The 20205-nt window shown below is 34.8% G+C and overlaps 1 long non-coding RNA gene across 1 annotated transcript; it reads left to right on the top strand.

Moving 5' to 3' along the window:
* Positions 1-363: 363 nt before the first annotated feature.
* On the top strand, positions 364-20167 carry LOC110450044. Its single transcript, XR_002462927.1, has 3 exons — positions 364-429; positions 19395-19500; positions 19630-20167. It is a non-coding gene; the product is annotated as an uncharacterized LOC110450044 (long non-coding RNA).
* Positions 20168-20205: the final 38 nt, after the last annotated feature.

Raw genomic sequence — 20205 nt, 5'->3', positions numbered from 1 at the left:
TCGTTGCTTTATCAGCCGTAAGCATGTAAATAATCCTCTGGAAAGAATACTTTGAAACAAATAATCAAAAGTGGGAACGTTGAACTCTCAATAAGAAGAAAATCAAATACAGCCCTATTTTATGAATTGTTTTGTTTATACTTCACCTGGATAATACTTATTCTTATTAGTCAAATGTAATATCTGTCGAATTTTTATTCAATATTTTAGTCATTGTTGATCATTCTCTTATTACCGTTGGTGAAGTGTACAATCGGGGTTACAAGCATGTCGATGCTGGAATCTTCTCCTACAAAGTGATTGAGCTGAGACAGAACCAAGCCAATGCCTCAGAGTCGTGTGTCTCCCAGGATGCTTGGCTGGTGAAGGTCGGAACACTGGACCGTCTAACTATCCTACAAACTGAAATACAAGAAAACAACATTTTAAGTAAGAACTTATGAATCTTTTGGAATATTTCATGGAAGTACACTTCAGAACAGCATGGATAATAACATTAATATTTTTGATTTTTGTCCTTAATCACCTCTCACCCGAACAATTAATGTTCATGTCAGATGAGGGCGTGTTGCCAATGATTTTGTCAATTTCAACTCGATTGCTTCGTCAAAACAAGATGATACGACATATAAACAAAACACAAGCAAAGCATACAGCATAATTTAATTATTATTCTTTACGAGTGATTGCTGTACTTAACGTCCCTCCCTGAGCCCGACTTTACGAGTGATTGTTGTATTTAAAGCCCCTCCCTGAGCCCAAAGCTGTCAAAATTTACGTCATAAAGACTTCAAACGCAGTTTAATCAAGAAAGTAGGTGTATCTTTCAATACGGACGATCAATATCCCTCTTCTATGAAAGGTACAGCCAATCCTCTTCGATGGGTTTTTGAAATATGTAATTATAAACACTTCTTATAAAGAATAATAGTATACACGATTCGTTTATTTATTATTGTAGAACAAGATTTTCGATTCTACGTCTCCGGACAGTACACATCACAGTGGCAGGACAGTGATGGTGGCGTCATCGACTCAACACTGTGGTCACCTCCGAACCCTGACCCTGCACAAGGTCACTGTGTCATGTTGACACAGAGCGGTCTATCTAGTGTCAATTGCACGCTGCCGCTGTTTTTCATATGTGAATATTAGAAAATGGAGGCGCGGTAGTCTAGAGGTAGGACGCCGGGCTCGTAACCGAAGGGTTGCGGGTTCGAGGCACGGCACGGCACGGCACGGCACGGCACGGCACGGCACAGCACGGCATAGTGTTATTTCCTTGAGCAAGATACTTTTCTCCGCTTGTTCCAGTCTACTTAGCTGTAAATGAGTACGTGGTTGGGCAGTGCTATAATTGTAGAATGCGCGCCGAAATGGCAGAACCGGTTGAATACTCCCCAGGTAGTTGAGAACGATATTGGCTGCTAAAGCCCTATTACCACGGATAATAAATTGTGAACCGCTTTGAGACGACCTACGAACTAGGTTGTGATAAAGCGGTATATAAGAACCTCTAACTATCATTATCATTTTGATGAAAATATGCTTTCTGTCGTTATTACAACAGGTAAGTTAAAAAAGTCAGCAAGAACCTACAATGATTTACTCGTCATTGAACAGTTATTTCTTATTTTACCTCTAGCGAAATCCTTTAATCTAATTGACCGAGACAAATTGTTTATGAAACACTATCACATTCGCTTCAACATTGAGTTAATGAAAGAACGCCCTAACAACTAGTGACAACTAGAGAAATCCTTTAATCTAATTGGTCGAGACAAATTGTTTATTTCACACTGTCGCATTCGCTTCAACAGTGAGTCAATGAAAGAACGCCTTAACAACGAGTGACAACTAGCGAAATCCTTTAATCTAATTGGTCGAGACAAATTGTTTATTTCACACTGTTACATTCGCTTCAACAGTGAGTCAAGGAAAGAACGCCCTAACAACGAGTGACAACTATCGAAATCCTTTAATCCAATTAGTCGAGACAAATTGTTTATTTCACACTGTCACATTCGCTTCATTAGTGAGTCAATGAAAGAACGCACTAGCAACGAGTGACAGTGTGTGTGACAGTGCAAAATAGTTACTGTGCAAAGTACGGTTCGTTTCAGCCGCCATATTGACTTTCGGTATAATAAAAATATACTACATTCATTAGAGTGTGAAAATGCCTAAGGTCACCTATAGGATATCACTGTCAACCACGGCTTCGCCTCGGATAGCACTGTCTCACTTGGCTTCGCCTCGCGCAACCGACGTACCCTTTGGATCTGTCACACTCTAATGAATGTAATATTCATTTTATTATACCGAAAGTTAATGATGTAGTATTAATATATTGTCGCATACGTTAATTCGAACTTTGTAGAAAAAACTAACAGAAATACAGAGAAATTAGAATACAATCACTAAAAATACGAGAAATATTTGAAAACTTTGTTTGTAAATGCAGAAAGCCAAAAATAGTCAGCATATGGTCGTTTCGTGCACTAGGTATGATGTTAAATGAACGTCGATTACACATCTTTTTGAATCGATACATGTAAGTTTCAAAACGTATAATTAAGATAGATCAGCCTTATTGATATACTACAAACTCGATAGAGTTGATTTAAAAAAACAAGTTAATTGATTTTCTGTGATCTAGGAGAAGTCCTGATTGACTTTGTTTGTTCTTATTAATTTGATGTGCTCTATAGAAACCTAATATTATGTCATAAAAATTTATCATAAAGAGAACCTGTTACCGTTTTATTAAAATTTTGCGATCTTTTAAAAAACAATAAATATGTATGCTATTGCTTCCGATTGTTTTGTAGTTGAGACAGANCATCTAACAGGCATTTTGCGACAAAATCGAGAGAGTATAAAGAGACAGTAAGAGTTGTCTTAAAAAGCTGATCAAGAGTCGATAAGTTTTTGAGGCTGCCTCAGTTACCACCGCCATTTTGTTTCACATCAATGTACAAGCGCCTCGCCGATGGAACGGAACGGAACGAGTGTAGAACGGAACGAAACGAAAGCTCCACTCGGACTGGGACGGAGCGAAACGGAACGATTAGGGTAGAGAGGATTTAACACGGAACGAAGCAGAACGAAACGAAAAAACCAGTCTGCGACGGAAACGGAACGAATTGAATCTTGAAAACGAAATGAAATGAAAACGCAAATGAAATGGAATGAAAACGGAATGAAAACGCAAAATCTGTCAACTGAAACGCTGACACCCCTGTATCATAAATCTAATAAAAAGGAAAACTTATCACAGATCCTTTATATATATACTTAAATTATTGGTTATATAATACTTCCACCAATCATTTTGTTATATTTTGTCAAGTAATCCAAAAAAGGAATGCGAGAGAAAACGGGAATTCTACAGGGTACACAGGGTAGTACAAATACTAAATGTAAAATATATGTATAGAATAAAAATAATAATGTGTTATTGACAAAAGAAGACGTTAAATTTTGCACAAACGTTTACTATCTATTCGATCTTCAGTTACATAGTAACATGAGAAAATTTGTGATAACATACACTGCTGTGCCAAAAGCGAAGATAAATCCAAGATGGCTGCCATTTTTGTGAGCTTGAAACCGCAGAAATTTAAAGTCATTTGCTACGTAATTGTCATAACTTAAACTTACCTAATACTTTGTGATACATCCCTTGGCTTTGATTACTGCTTTTATGCACTTTGGGATTGATTTGTACAGTTTTTGGATGAATTCCAGGGATATTTCTGTCCATATTGTGCGCATTGCATCCACATAAATTACACGAGAGGTGATGTTGTGGGCTTGTTTCTGAAGTTTAATCTGAATTTTTCTCCAATTTTTTTCAATTGTATTAAGGTATTCAAACACCGGGGGGTCCATTCTTCATCGAGCTGTCGTCATACCAAAACACGGTTGTCCATGTCCATTCAACCTTACACTCATCACTAAATATCACGTGTTTCCAGTAATCATCAACAGTTCGCTATCTATTTAGTTTACACCAAGCGCGGCGGTGTTTAGGATTAGCTTCGCGAATTCTGATTTCCTTTTTCACAACACGCTTGTTAAAATTTTCCTCGTATAATTTTCTTACAGTACGTTTAGAAATGGTTTCGGGTCTAAACTCATTAAAAATATGATTAATTTCACCCGGAGATCTCCTTCTGTTTGATTTAACGATACCACAAAGTTGACGAGAATCCCGTTCAGTGAGCTTGGAGGGTCAGCCACTTCTCTCTCTGTTTTCAATCGATCCTTCTTCACGAATACGTCGCAAAACACCATAAATTGTTGGAAGAGGGTGTCCTGTTTGTTCAGATATTTGATTTAGGTTTCTTCCCGACTCATGCAAAGATTTGATGACACTTTTCTCTGATAGAGACAGTTCTCTCCGTTTGGGTGGCATCTGTTTTGCAGACGACCAATCACTTCCGGTGACCTATGACCTATTGCATAGCATCCCTTGAGTAAATTGTGGAAGAAGGGGCATAACCCTGACATACTTTCCGAGAAATGACCCTTTTAATCAAAATGAGTAACCCGGAAGTAAAATGACGTCGTGAAAATTATCTTCACTTTTGGCACGGCACTGTAGATATATACCGTAATAAATGTATACATATTCCTATTTTATTCTAAGAAAACACATATGTAATTTTCAACTGACGCTAGCTATTAGTCATCATCATATTATTGTGTATGTGTTTAGCTTATGTATTTCATATGACAGGAGCAACATTTCTGGCATTTTGTATATTCCATATATTATTGAAATATGTTTACAAAAACATTTCATGAAAGTTCTATGTTTTTATAAAGTCAGTAGTACTGTGTTGATGGTTTTCTAGTTTTCATTAAAATATAAAGATTTGTAATAAAGACTTTAATGTTAATAAATTATATTTCTTATCTCTTATCTGTTCGACATTTTTCGTATATTATATCAGTATTTTGAATTTGTACTGTTTTATTTGTTTTTATTTGCAGCCATAGTTTAATCTCATGCCAGTAATTCCCTTAAATGTTATATTCACATATCATGTATAATAGGGTTTCTTAATATCTATAGGAAAAACCACAGAGAAGAAGATTTTGATTGTGTATCATAAATATATATGTTTGTTTGCACTTACAATTTGATCAATAATTCTATATTGAAACCATATAAGTTTTCATATTCTAGGACATTTGAAAACCTTAGTATTCAATGTTGTTTACGATATACATTGTACTATATATGTAAAAGTTTAATCTACAATATATGTAGTTATACTGACCACTTTGCCTATCGCTTATTGTTTGTTTCAAATCTAATAAACCATATGTTGAGTGACTCATTTGTTTGCTTGTGGATGGATGATATTGAATGATGTCCCGTTGAATACCATTTACAAAACAAGTGTAGCTTAAAAATCGTTATCTTTTCACGAGCTTGTTTATATTTACCAAAGCATCCACAAGTACTAGCATCGCCTCTTTTACACCTGAAACAAAACAATCCACAGTTTTAAATGCAGTAAATGTAAAAAACAGTTCAGATTGGCCAATATTTTACTGGCAATATTTTGCTGGTTACTCCCGGCTATTTAACCTGATGTGTAACAGTCATTTACCTTTTTTTGTTTTTACTTTTCTCCATTATCTATTAAGAAGTAGTTATTACTGTTATATTCAAAGAAACTCTGGTTCATCTGACCAGACTAGTGTTTGCCAGCTGATAGTTTCTCTCCATTGTACGTTTAGTTGCATACAACAAGAATGAACTCGTATGGTTCCTTAAATTGAAAAAACTTGATACATCTGCACGAATTCTTCCCTTCAATAACATACCTCTTAATTTAAGTTGGGGTTGTCTCCCTCTCCCTACTCTTCACAAAAACTTGTACCAATATTTCAGGTTTTTTCAAGACGACCTATCGTGAGCTTAATAAAGAAAAAGCAAGACCCTACCAGTCAACCATCTTAACAATAATACTAACATACCAATACACGTTAGCTATTTAAAAAGTTCCGTTAAAGAGCAAAATATCAACTTGTGTAGTACAGATAGTGGCGCACCATGCCATCCAAGAGCTATGTAGCCACGAGTGGCCATGATATCACGAATAAGAGTCTTGATACCCTCCGGTAATGGAATAATAACAAACCGTAAACAACTGTTAACTATCAACCGTCATTTGTGCTGTTATAAAACCCAATCAGGCAGATCAGGCAAATCATTACGCAGCTACACCAGGCAGACCGGTAAACATGAACGATCTTAATACATTATGCTGACAGTCTTGATGGAGTACAATTAATATCACGAGAATCATTTAACTTGGGTTGTCGGGTGGTTCAGTTTTAACAAATAAATTCTTTGTTTTTATGCAATTTTTTTGTGTATTTTTTCTCTTTGTTTAGCAAAACTGTATATTTTTTATACAGCAATTAATCACGATTGTATTATTATAGATGTTTCCTTTTACTTTTTTTATTAAAATGTACATAATTGAATTGAGTGTCAATTTCTTGGGCAGCTTTCGCACAAGTGTCCCGTTTTCGGTAATGTCCCGTCATGGGTACACTTTGAAATGTTGCTCACAATGATAGTACATAGAAGCACTGTATATTGACATAACATAATGACAAATATGCATTATAAACAGGTTTCTTGTGTTTTATGACATTTGACGGGAATGGATACCCGCATAGATGTCCAATAATGTTCATTATAACCGAGTAACTATTTACATCTACCCAGATGTATTTACTGTTTTAATTCATTCTAAAGTCGTAAGGCCATGGGGATTTAATAATGTATGATTCTGAGAGCCATTGTGGACGTAAACATTATTTAAAGCAGAACAGAACTATAGTTATGGGTTGTTGTTGTAATATAAACTTATTTGTAATGTGACAAAAACAAACAACATAAAACAAAGATTTTTTAAAGTATAATGGTAACGAAACTTATTATTATACGTTAAATGAATCGTTTGCGCTTAAAACCGACTTTTAACTAATACTCTTTACGTTTTATGATATGAAAGGGAGACAATCGATCGTTTTATATAGGAATGTAATGAAATCATAATATCTCTTGGATATTGAAGAATTATTATAAATGCTCTTAAACAATTCACCAATATTATTTTATGTTTTATTTTTCTATGTGTTAAATTATGCATTTACTTAGTAACCTATACTTATGGATTCGATTTACGAAATTAAATATATTACCGTCTCTCTTTATTTGAACACTTTTTACAACCCTCTATACTGGAGGACACATACTTACAGATATCAACAGGAAAAATAACCACATACGTAACTCTATGAACTTACATAATCATAGACTTCAAGAGTCAGTTCAAAGTAAAGAAAAGCATATAACAGAACTGTAATGGGGTAAAGAGAGATGAAGAATGTAATGGTAGACATACAGAGGGATGTCGGATATAAAACAGATCTGTGCATGGAGGGACTACGAATGGCAAATTACAATGAACAATATAGTCGACAAAATAAAATTAAGGTATTTGGCCCGACGGAAATGGGGGAGGAGGGAGAGAGAAAGAAAAGAGAGAGACCTGACCCCGGATGTGATCACTCTGTGCTATTATCTATAAAAGGAAGACATCAACATCAGTCAACTAGACATTATAGCTGGTCACAGAATTCCTAAAAGGCATTCGATAGGACGAGGCCGATTATTGTAAAATTCAGGAGGAAAAATGTACGAAAGTAGGTGATGATAAAGCAGCATTATAACGGGAAAATCAGCTTTAGAAAAAAATGGTGATTTTTCATGCTCTTGAGTAATTATAAATTCATGTCCTGGGCAGGAATACTTCAGGAAGCTCCAATTAGGCCAAATCAGACCCTAGGGAGCTGAGACCATTAATTTTGATACTGACTGCAGACTGGCAACGATGTTGCAAAATATGAAAAAAATCGCTGCATGGGCCGACCATATAGGATTTTAAACATTGGAATGGACTCCCTTTCTATGTCATACAACGTAAAGAATATAAGTTAAAAGTCGGTTTTTAAGCGCAAACAATGCATTTTGCATATAATAATAAGTTTCGTAACCATTATACTTTAAAAAATCTTTGTTTTATGTTGTTTATTTTTGTCACATTACAAATAAGTTTATATTACAACAACAACCCATAACTAAACCCATGACATAGTTGATAGTTATACATCAATACCATTGATTAAAATTTAATACGAATACATATTGTTGTCTATCATTAAGCAATTAATCAGTTTTGTTTGGACACAAGTATAAAGATATGATATCTTTCGTCTGCTGACACAACTATAACTTAGTATGCAGATCGTTTTGTGCTGTCTAAATATCGAGATCTTAATATCCAGATCTAAATATCAATATCTAAATATCGAGATCTTAATATCAATATCTTAATATCAATATCTAAATATCGAGATCTAAATATCGAGATCTAAATATCAATATCTTAATATCGAGATCTTAATATCAAAACCAAAAATCGAGATCTTAATATCAATATCTAGATATCGAGATCTTAATATCAATATCTAAATATCGAGATCTTAATATCAATTTCTTAATATCGAGATCTTAATATCAATATCTAAATATCAATATCTAAATTTCGAGATCTAAATATCGAGATCTAAATATCAATATCTAAATATCGAGATCTTAATATCAATATCTTAATATCAATATCTAAATATCGAGATCTAAATATCGAGATCTAAATATCAATATCTTAATATCGAGATCTTAATATCAAAACCAAAAATCGAGATCTTAATATCAATATCTAGATATCGAGATCTTAATATCAATATCTAAATATCGAGATCTTAATATCAATATCTAAATTTCGAGATCTTAATATCGAGACCCAAATATCAATATTTAAATATCGAGATCTTAATATCAATATCTAAATATCAATATCTAAATATCGAGATCTTAATATCAATATCTAAATATCAATATCTAAATATCGAGATCTAAATATCGAGACCCAAATATCAATATCTAAATATCGAGATCTTAATATCAATATCTAAATATCAATATCTAAATATCGAGATCTAAATATCGAGATCTAAATATCAATATCTAAAATTTCGAGATCTAAATATCGAGATCAATAACACTGGCTTATGGTTTGTTTTCATTATTATTTGGTTGCTTTTTTATGATAAACCGACTCCGGGAGTGAATATCAAACGCTCTCGTTTTACTGGCTTGGTCTTCAACGGAATCCACCAGTATCTCCAATTGATAGTAGGAATCGTTAGATACTTTTTGCTTGCAAACAAAAGGTTAAAATAACTTTCAAAATGTATTTGAGTCATGTCATGCTACTTTTATTGCATTATCTTAACCGAAACGTTTAACCCGTTTATTTGTAGTCACAACAAATAATTGTGAGTTTGTTCCTTAATGAAGGTCCGTGTTTGTTGTAAAACGTACTTAAATGAGATGAAAATCGAGGTAATGTATCAAACACAAAATTGAACCATACGTTGACAAGTATGCTACCTACCCGCGACGACACCGTATACCAGTATCATAACGTCCAGGTTAATTAGGATAGAACGTGAAAAGGAACAATCCAACACTGAATATGACCGATCCGCTAATAGTCACTCTCCTGATACCAAACCTGTTAACCAACGATCCAGCCATGCGACCTACAGTGATCCATTTTACAAACACAGTCATGTTTACATCTCCTCACAGAATCAATTCGATGTATAAATAAGATTAGTCTATTTGATGGCAAATGCATCTGGAAGCAATACTATATACTATTTGGAGTTTGATAAAGGGATTTGTTATATAAAGCATCACTAAGTGCGTCGTGATAGATATATGTAGTACTAACTCACGATGCGTGTAAGTTGTGAGGACGTTTAAAGAAAACGGTATCCGATACATTTGTCAATTTTCTTGACTTTATTGATACAGAAACATAAGTCTTCGTAGATGCTTGTGTTAAATAGTCATTTTTCAACTTTTGTTAATTAAGTGTTTACTTCGATCTTCCATAGGTCTTCTAGTGAAATGTTTTAATTCATTTGGTAATAAATGACAATTATTGTCTCTTTATTTGATATAAAAGTATATTATACTAGTCTATAGCTGTCCATATAACATTTACGGAATGTTTCATTCCGTAAATGTTATATGGACAGCTATATGAATCGCTAATTACATTGTCAATCTATTCCATATACTATATAAGAATTATTACATACATTATAATTTATTTCATATTCTGAATGAGTATAATTATAAATAAATAAATTATAAATTATAAATAACTACTACAGGTTATATCACTCCAATAACTACTACAGGTTTTATCACTCAAATTTACTACTACGGGTTGTATCACTTCAATAACTATTACATGTTCCACACTCCAATAACCACTACAGTCTGTATCACCCCAATAACTACTACAGGTTATACCACTCCAATAACTACTACAGGTTATATCACTCCAATAACTACTACAGGTTGTATTACTCCAATAACTACTACAGGTTATACAACACAATAACTACTACAGGTTGTATTACTCCAATACCTACTACATGTTATATCACTCCAATAACTACTACAGGTTGTATCACCCCAATAACTACTACAGTTTGTATCACCCCAATAACTACTCCAGGTTATATCCCCCCAATAACTACTACAGGTTATATCACTCCAATAACTACTGCAGGTTATATCACTCCAATACCTACTACAGGTTATATCACTCCAATAACTACTGCAGGTTATATCCCTCCAATACCTACTACAGGTTATATCACTCCAATAACTACTGCAGGTTATATCCCTCCAATACCTACTACAGGTTATATCACTCCAATAACTACTACAGGTTGTATCACTCCAATCACTACTACAGGTTATATCACTCCAATAACTACTGCAGGTTATATCACTCCAATAACTACTACAGGTTATACCACTCCAATAACTACTACATGTTTTATCACTCCAGTAACTACTACAGGTTATATCATTCCAATAACTACTGCAGGTTATATCGCTCCAATACCTACTACAGGTTATATCACGCCAATAACTACTACAGGTTGTATCACTCCAATCACTACTACAGGTTATATCACTCCAATACCTACTACAGGTTATATCACTCCAATAACTTCTACAAAATATATCACTCCTATAACTACTACATGTTCCACACTCCAATAACTACTACAGGTTATACCACTCCAATAACTACTACATGTTTTATCACTCCAGTAACTACTACAGGTTATATCACTCCAATAACTACTGCAGGTTATATCACTCCAATACCTACTACAGGTTATATCACTCCAATAACTACTACATGTTTCACACTCCAATTACTACTACACTGTTATCTTATAAGTTTAAGCAGGTCGCGTGTTTTAAATATTTCATCAATATATACACTGTAATTTGCATTTTTATAATAAGCATATCTTACCTTAAATAACATTTTTTACATGCAGACTGATTAAGTAATGAATACCATACACACATACTTGGTATGACAAGAAGAACACAAATCCGCAAACAGGATTGAATCGGATGTCCCAGTTTACCCATGGGTTATATATTAAGGTCCCACTCTACAAATGCATACAAGATCCCTTCGGGGTCCATCCTCAGCCACAGGAACGGACTGAATCTCATGGTCATGATATGGAAACTGCTTAGATTAACAACCTTTACGATAGTTGCGACTTTCATGGCAAGAAATATGGATACAGTTATTCAACAAAGATTGGTGCCGGGGTCCGACCCCGCCCCTGGAAATAAACTCTAAAGCATTACATGGAAACGGTTGAAATTATCGACCTATGCATTAGCAACTGGTTGCTGGGCATGAAGATAGGGAAAGCATGCTCCTAGGCTAAAGCAGTGAGTCTCGCCTTACAGTAGGGATCGTATTATACTCGGGGTCATATTATGAAAATGGTTGATTGAATTCATAGGAAATTAAATATTTATAAGAAACTATTTAAGTTGTCTGTCCAATTAAGTTAGGTGCAAACTTTCTACCGATGATCACATAAAAATCATAAAATATAAATCAGACACAAACCTTGTGTTTTCCACATTATTGTGTTGAACATTATTGATAAAGTCCCGTGTTTAAACTACAAATTGTATCTGCATGATTGCGTTAGGTTAAGTCTGAAGACAATACATTATTCATGACTTCTCTGTTTGTTGTATCAACCTTGCGATACGATTCCCTCCTGGTGTATTGATATTTTCGCTTTAGTTTACATATAACAATGTTATAAATAGTCTGTTTAAGAAAAAAAAAGCAATCGATTTCAGCAAATCTCTCAGGTATGCTAATGTTAGTCGATATCATAGATGGAGAAACAACCTTATCATCACATATTGTATCACACAATACTTCACATCAAGTCGAGACAATAGCGCTATGTTATGAGAAATATTATTATCAAACATCTGGTAATATAGATATTGAGAAGAAATTTGGCAGAAGTTGTTACGACTGATTAAACCCTTTCCTTATCACATACATACATTTACAAGTATAATTATAAAATTTAAAAAAAAATAAAAACATCATTTGGACACTCGATAGTTTTAAATGATATATATATATATACTAAGTTCATAAGACAAAAATAAAGATTGAACTTCACCGGGAAAAATCCTCTATAAATGTTTCTTCACCTTCTAATAGCATCTTGTATACTACTGTAACTGGCTCATTGTCTGAAGTACTGTTAAGCGGTTATATTTCGCGGGTTTTTTGCTCACCTGGCCCGAAGGGCCAAGTGACCTTATGGCATGGTGCGGCGTCCGGCGTCCGTCCGTCGTCAACTTTTTACTTTTAACAACTCCTTCTGAATAACCGAGAGGTACAGGCTGATGATATGTGGCCAGTAGCATGCTGGGATGAAGGGCTACTATGTTTGTTCAAATGAGTGACCTTGACCCACATTCATGGTCGCAGGGGTCAAATGTCGTAAAATCTTTCAAACGACTTCTTCTTAATAACCAAAAGGCACAGGGTACTGATATTGGGCCTGTAGCATGGTGGGATAAGGGCTACCAAGTTTGTTCAAATGAAGGACCTTGACCCACTTTCAAGGTCACAGGGGTCAAATGTCTTAAAATCTTCAAACCACTTCTTCTCAATAACCAAAAGGCCCAGGGTACTGAAATTGGGCCTGTAGCATGCTGGGAAAAAGGGCTATCAAGTTTGTTCGAATGAATGACCTTGATCCACTTTCAAGGTCACAGGGGTCAAATATGTTAAAATCTTCAAACGACTTCTTCTCAATAACCAAAAGGTCAATGGTACTGATATTGGGCCTGTAGCTTGCTGGGATGAAGGACTGCCACGTTTGTCCAAATGAATGACCTTGACCCACTTATAAGGTCACAGGGGTAAAATGTCTTAAAATCTTCAAACGACTTCTTCTCAATAACCAAAAGGCCCAGGGTACTGAAATTGGGCCTGTAGCATGCTGGGATGAAGGGCTACCAAGTTTGTTCAAATGAATTACCTTGACCCACTTTCAACTTATGTCCTTGTTCGACATTGAAGGTCACAGGCTTCATATGTTTAAATATTTTAATAGGTTCTTATGAATAAAACACTGATATTCTGCCTGAAGCTGTATTTTAGTCCACTTTTAAGATTACAAGTGTGAGATTAATACCAGGTGAGCGATGCAGTCTCTTTGGGCCTCTTGTTTATTTTCGCTATATTCGCGCTTTGACTTATATTCTAAACACCAGCGAAAATGTTAACCACTTTTTCCGACCTTATCACAACGTAATGAAATACTTATAACCCAACGCTGTTATGCAATCTTAAATGAACTCAAATCAGATTATTACCGGACAACTGGGCAGTTCATGTAAAAACAACACTTACATATAAGTGGTCACGTTATATTTATGTGTACATAGTAGGTGATTAATCGATTACAGTTTACTACTACAGCGAAATTTAACCCCCGCGAATATGTACTGAATACGAAACCGCAAAATATTGACCCCGCGAATGTAAAGCGCTATACAGTTATTACCATATTTAATCAATAATATAATATCTTCTAATATTACACCTCTAGTGAAAATCGTGTAATCTGATTGGTTGAGACGAATAATTCATTTCACACTGTCATATTTGTTTTAACATTGAGTCAATGGAAGGGTGATTCCAAAACCCTTACAACGATTGTGACAGTGCAAAAAAATGACCGCGCGAAGATGCGCGCACGGTTTGTTTCTGCCGCCATATTGACTTTTGGCATGGTATAATAAACGCTATTTTAAATTTCGGATGCACAATTTAAATGTCACAAGCCAAATCAAATTTCAATACTCCACTTCCGTATTCTAACATAAGCATCACAGCAGTATCAATTTATCAAAATGAAAAAATGGAGATATTTCCCCATCTGAAATAAGCATTTAGCCCCTTGTCCAAGGTTTGTTGTATAGTGGACAAGGATCCGCCAGTCGAAAATGTAAAACCACAAAATGAATAGCTCTGACCATCGTTATCTCCTCTGGTCAGAACCGGTATGGGGAAACACAACATAAAGTTGTGGCACAGAACCGGTATGGGGAAACACAACATAAACTTGTGGCACAGAACCGGTATGGGGAAACACAACCTAATGTTGTGGCACAGAACCGGTATGGGGAAACACAACATAACGTTGTGGCACAGAACCGGTATGGGGAAACACAACATAAAGTTGTGGCACAGAACCGGTATGGGGAAACACAACAGTACGTTTTTGCACAGAACCGGTATGGGGAAACAGAACATAAACTTGTGGCACAGAACCGGTATGGGAAAACACAACCTAATGTTGTGGCACAGAACCGGTATCGGGAAACACAACATAAAGTTGTGGCACAGAACTGGTATCGGGAAACACAACATAAAGTTGTGGCACATAACCGGTATTGGGAAACACAACATAACGTTGTGGCAAAGAACCGGTATGGGGAAACACAACATAAAGTTGTGGTACAGAACCGGTATTGGGAAACACACAGAACGTTGTGGCACAGAACCGGTATGGGGAAACACAACATAAAGTTGTGGCACAGAACCGGTATGGGGAAACACAACATAAAGTTGTGGCACATAACCGGTATGGGGAAACACAACATAACGTTGTGGCAAAGAACCGGTATGGGGAAACACAACAGAACGTTGTTGCACAGAACCGGTATGGGGAAACACAACATAAAGTTGTGGCACAGAACTGGTATGGGGAAACACAACAGAACGTTGTTGCACAGAACCGGTATGGGGAACCGCAACATAAAGTTGAGGCACAGAACCGGTATGGGGAACCGCAACATAAAGTTGAGGCACAGAACCGGTATGGCGAAACACAACATAAAGTTGTGGCGCAGAACCGGTATGGGGAAACACAACATAAAGTTGTGGCAAAGAACCGGAATGGGGAAACACAACATAAAGTTGTGGTACAGAACCGGTATTGGGAAACACACAGAACGTTGTGGCACAGAACCGGTATCGGGAAACACAACATAAAGTTGTGGCACAGAACCGGTATTGGGAAACACAACATAAAGTTGAGGCACATAACCGGTATGGGGAAACAAAACAGAACGTTGTGTCTGTTTCTGCTTCATCAGATCTTCTTTAAAATCAGTTGCGTTTCCTTAGGTGCGTAGTCAACATATATCGTTAATGAGAGTCTTTGAGAAGTATCGATGACTTTAACAGTTAATATCTTGGGCATTTAAATCATAACAGGACATATTGATTTAATTTTTCCAACACAACGATGTTCGTCATTCCGTTACCAGATTATTGAACTTTGTCCATCCTTGAGCAGCTTTGTTCTACAAAGAAATGTTACCTCTAGCATCAGTCGCAGTAGAGTGTTACATTTTTACACTCTGGTTCGGTAATCTAGGGTAGTACTCATACTTGTTTAAGAAATAGTTTAATTAATAATTAAAATACAATGCATTCACCTGGAACATTCGTACATCCCGTTTATGTGGCCTTTGGTACGACAAAGCATAAACAAGTAAATCTCACTACAGTTCTGTTCTGCTTTAAATAATGTTTACGTCCACAATGGCTCTCAGAGTCATACACATTATTAAATCCCCATGGTTTTACGACTTTAGAATAAATAAAAACAGTAAATACATCTTGGTAGATGTAAATAGTTACTCGGTTATAATGAACATTTTTGGGCATTTATGCGGGTATCCATTCGTGTCAAATGTCATAAAACACCAGAAACCTGTTTATAATGCATATTTATCATTATGTTTTGTCAATATACAGTGCTTCTATGTTCTAGCATTGTAAGTAACATTTCAAAGTGTACCCATAACGGGACATTACCGAAAACGGGACACTTGTGCGAAAGCTGCCCAAGAAATTGACACTCAATTCAATTATGTACATTTTAAGAAAATAAAATAAAAGGAAACATCTATAATAATACAATCGTGATTAATTGCTGTATAAAAAATATACAGTTTTGCTAAACAAAGAGAAAAAATACACAAAACAGTTGCATAAAAACACAGAATTTATTTGTTAAAACTGAACCACCCGACAACCCAAGTTAAATGATTCTCGTGATGTTAATTGTACTCCATCAAGACTGTCAGCATAATATATTAAGATCGTTCATACCGGTCTGCCTGGTGTAGCTGCATGGCGTGACGATCTGCCCGATTGGGTTTTATACCGATGGTGCATTGATAGTTCACAGTTGTTTACGGTTTGTTATTATTCCATTACCGAAGGGTATCAAGACTCTCATTCGTGATGCCATGGCCTTTCGTGGCTACATAGGACTTGGGTGCTATGGAGCGACCCTATATGTACTTCACAAGTTGATAATTCGCTCTTTAACGGAACTTTTTCAATATATAACGTGTATTGGTATGTTAGTATTATTGTTAAGATGGTTGACTAGTAGGGTCTTGCTTTTTCTTTATTATGCTCACGATTGATCGTCTTGAAAAAAACTGAAATATTGGTTCAAGTTAAAACTGAGTTTTTGTGAAGAATAGGGGAGGGAGACAACCTCAATTTGAAGTAAAAGGTATGTTATTGTAGGGATGAATTCGTCGAGATGTATCAAGTTAGCAACTTTTCTGCAAACTTAGTCTTTTTCAATTTAAGGAGCCATACGAGTTCATTCTTGTTGTATGCAATTAAACGTACAATGGAGAGAAGCTATCCACTGGCAAAACCTAGTCTGGTCAGATAAACCAGAGTTTCTTTGAATAAACTTCAGTGTAAACATTTATATTATAACAGTAATAAATACTACATAATAGATTATGGAGAAAGTTAAAAACAAAAAAAGATTAAATGACTGTTACACATCAGGTTGAATAGCCCGGAGTAGCCAACAAGAGCAAAATATTGGCAAATCTGAACTGTATTTTACATTCACTGCATTTAAAACTGTGGATTGTTTTGTTTCATGTGTAAAAGAGGCGATGCTAGTACTTGTGGATGCTTGGGTAAATATAATCAAGCTCGTAAAAAGATATCGATTTTTAAACAATACTTGTTTTGTAAACGGTATTCAACGGGACATCATTCAACATCATCCCTTTTTTGTCATAATAACAAGCAAACAAATGATTAACTCAACAAATGATTTATTTTATTTGAAACAAACAATAAGCGATAGGCAAAGTGGTCAGTGGAACTACGTATATTGTAGATTAAACTTTTACATATATAGTACAGTGTATATCGTAGACAATATTGAATACTAATGTTTTGAAATGTCCTAGAATATGAAAACTTATATGGTTTCAATACAGAATTATTGATCAATTTGTAAGTGCAAACAAACATATATATTAGATACAAATTTAAAATTCTCTACTCTGTGGTTTTTCCTATAGATATTAATAAACCATATTATACATGATATGTGAATATGAAATTGAAAGGAATTACTGGCATGCGATTAAACTATGGCTGCAAATAAAAGCAAATAAATCAGTACAAATTCACAATACTGATATAATATACGCAAAATATCGAACAGATAAGAGATAAGAAATATAATTTATTAACATTAAAGACTTTATTACAAAACTTTATATTTTAATGAAAACTGGAAAACCATCAACACAGTACTACTGACTTTATAAAAACATAGAACTTTCATGAAAAAAAAGTATAAACATATTTCAATAATATATGGAATATACAAAATGCCAGAAATGTTGCTCCTGTCATATGAACTACATAACCTACACACATACACAATAATATGATGATGTGTTATAGCTAGCATCAGTTGAAAATTACATAAGTGTTTTCTTAGGATAAAATAGGAATATAAATACAATTATTACGGTAAATATCTATGTTATCACAAATTTTCTCCTGTTACTATGTAACTGAAGATCGAATAGATAGGAAACGTTTGCGCTAAATCTAATGTCTTCTTTTGTCAATAACACATTATTATTTTTATTCTATACATATATTTTAAATTTAGTATTTTTACTACAAAATGTACCCTGTGTACCCTGTAGAGTTCTCGTTTTCTCTCGCATTCCTTTTTTAGATTACTTGACGAAATATAGCAAAATGATTTGTGGAAGTATTATATAATCAATAATTTAAGTATATATATAAAGGATCTGTGATAAGTTTTCCTTTATATTAGATTTATGATACAAGTTTTGAATTTTTCATGTTTGCGAGCCTCTGTCGAGCAAATATGAAAAAGCCAAAACAAGTATCATAAATCTAATATGAAGGGAAGCGAATGACAGATTCTTTTTGTCAGATTATACAAAATTAACTGTATAATTGTGATCTGAAACGAATATTTTGCACTTGGCCGCCTCTGAAACGATGAGAATTGCGTCTGCTTCACAATGACGTCACATAAATTGTTCCTTTTGATTTTGACGTTATTTCCGGAGTGATATTACACACGTTACATAAACATTAATATGTGATGGCTTTATGGCACTGCATAACACGGTATTCATATGATAAATAGTTATACCAATATGGTGTATGACAACAAATATATAACACATGACTATTTATATACCATGTAGCATCAATATAATATTTATATATCATACTAAAGCGGGGAAATATATTTTGAAAAATAACATAAAAAGAATACCAAAGTGTGAAAAAAATGAAATCGAACTTTGATCGATGGAAATGGGTCAAAGCATAATCAGTAAAAATGTTTCCATGGAGACCCGGATTATCTAGGACGTGTACACGCCTTTTGCTTTAGCAATGGCACCTGTCATGCAATACGGAACAATATGTACATGTAGTTTGTTCCCATAGGTATGGCACCAGCCGGATGGAAAACATTTACCACAAACCGCAACATATATATTGTCAACAAGGAAGTCAGTCCTTCTCACGGTTTCAGTCTCCACAACGTTCGGCGGTAAGTAAAGACAATTTTGTCGTATCATTCTTTAGCCGATAGTTGATATGTAAGAATGAAATCCTTTTGCGACTCTCTTAATCTAGAGGCTGAACTGACTGAATTAAAGGTCCGTCACTGTCTTTTCAGGATATCCTTGCTTGCCCTGAATTTTATGTTTGAATGCTTAGCTTACAGCTAAGTAGCCCTAAGTACGTTGGTGATACATGGACATTTGTAAGTATAATCACAAAACTTTTCAGAATGAATCTTATTATACCACTAATTAATATATCCTATCAATTTTTTTTATAATGCTCACCTCATAAAACTTGGTGATAGGAGCACTGTACATCATTTTTCACAGTAGAACAAGAAACCTCAACATTGATACAAACCTATTCAGTACTATATTACAAACGTATTGATTGATGGAATCATTTTAATCCTGATTCGCACATCATTATTGCGCAGGACCATCAAATATCCTATCCCACAAAGAAAGCTTGATTGAATTTTAAATCTATGAGAATATATATTTAAAAAATAGCAAAGATACAAAATCGTTTGATCTCTCCGAAGATCTAGCAAACAAGCAATGCAATGTGCCAATGAATGTATTACAGAGACTTTTGATGAAATATTAATTTAAACAGAAATAAGAAGGAAAATATTGCGTTAAAGTGAAGATGTCTACGCCATGTCTTACTGTTCAAAAGAAAACAA

Source organism: Mizuhopecten yessoensis, unplaced genomic scaffold (genome assembly GCF_002113885.1).
Source record: "Mizuhopecten yessoensis strain PY_sf001 unplaced genomic scaffold, ASM211388v2 scaffold523, whole genome shotgun sequence".
NCBI classification, from domain to species: domain Eukaryota; kingdom Metazoa; phylum Mollusca; class Bivalvia; order Pectinida; family Pectinidae; genus Mizuhopecten; species Mizuhopecten yessoensis.
The sequence above is the reverse complement of the archived record's forward strand: the minus strand, read 5'-3'. Positions and strand labels throughout refer to the sequence as shown.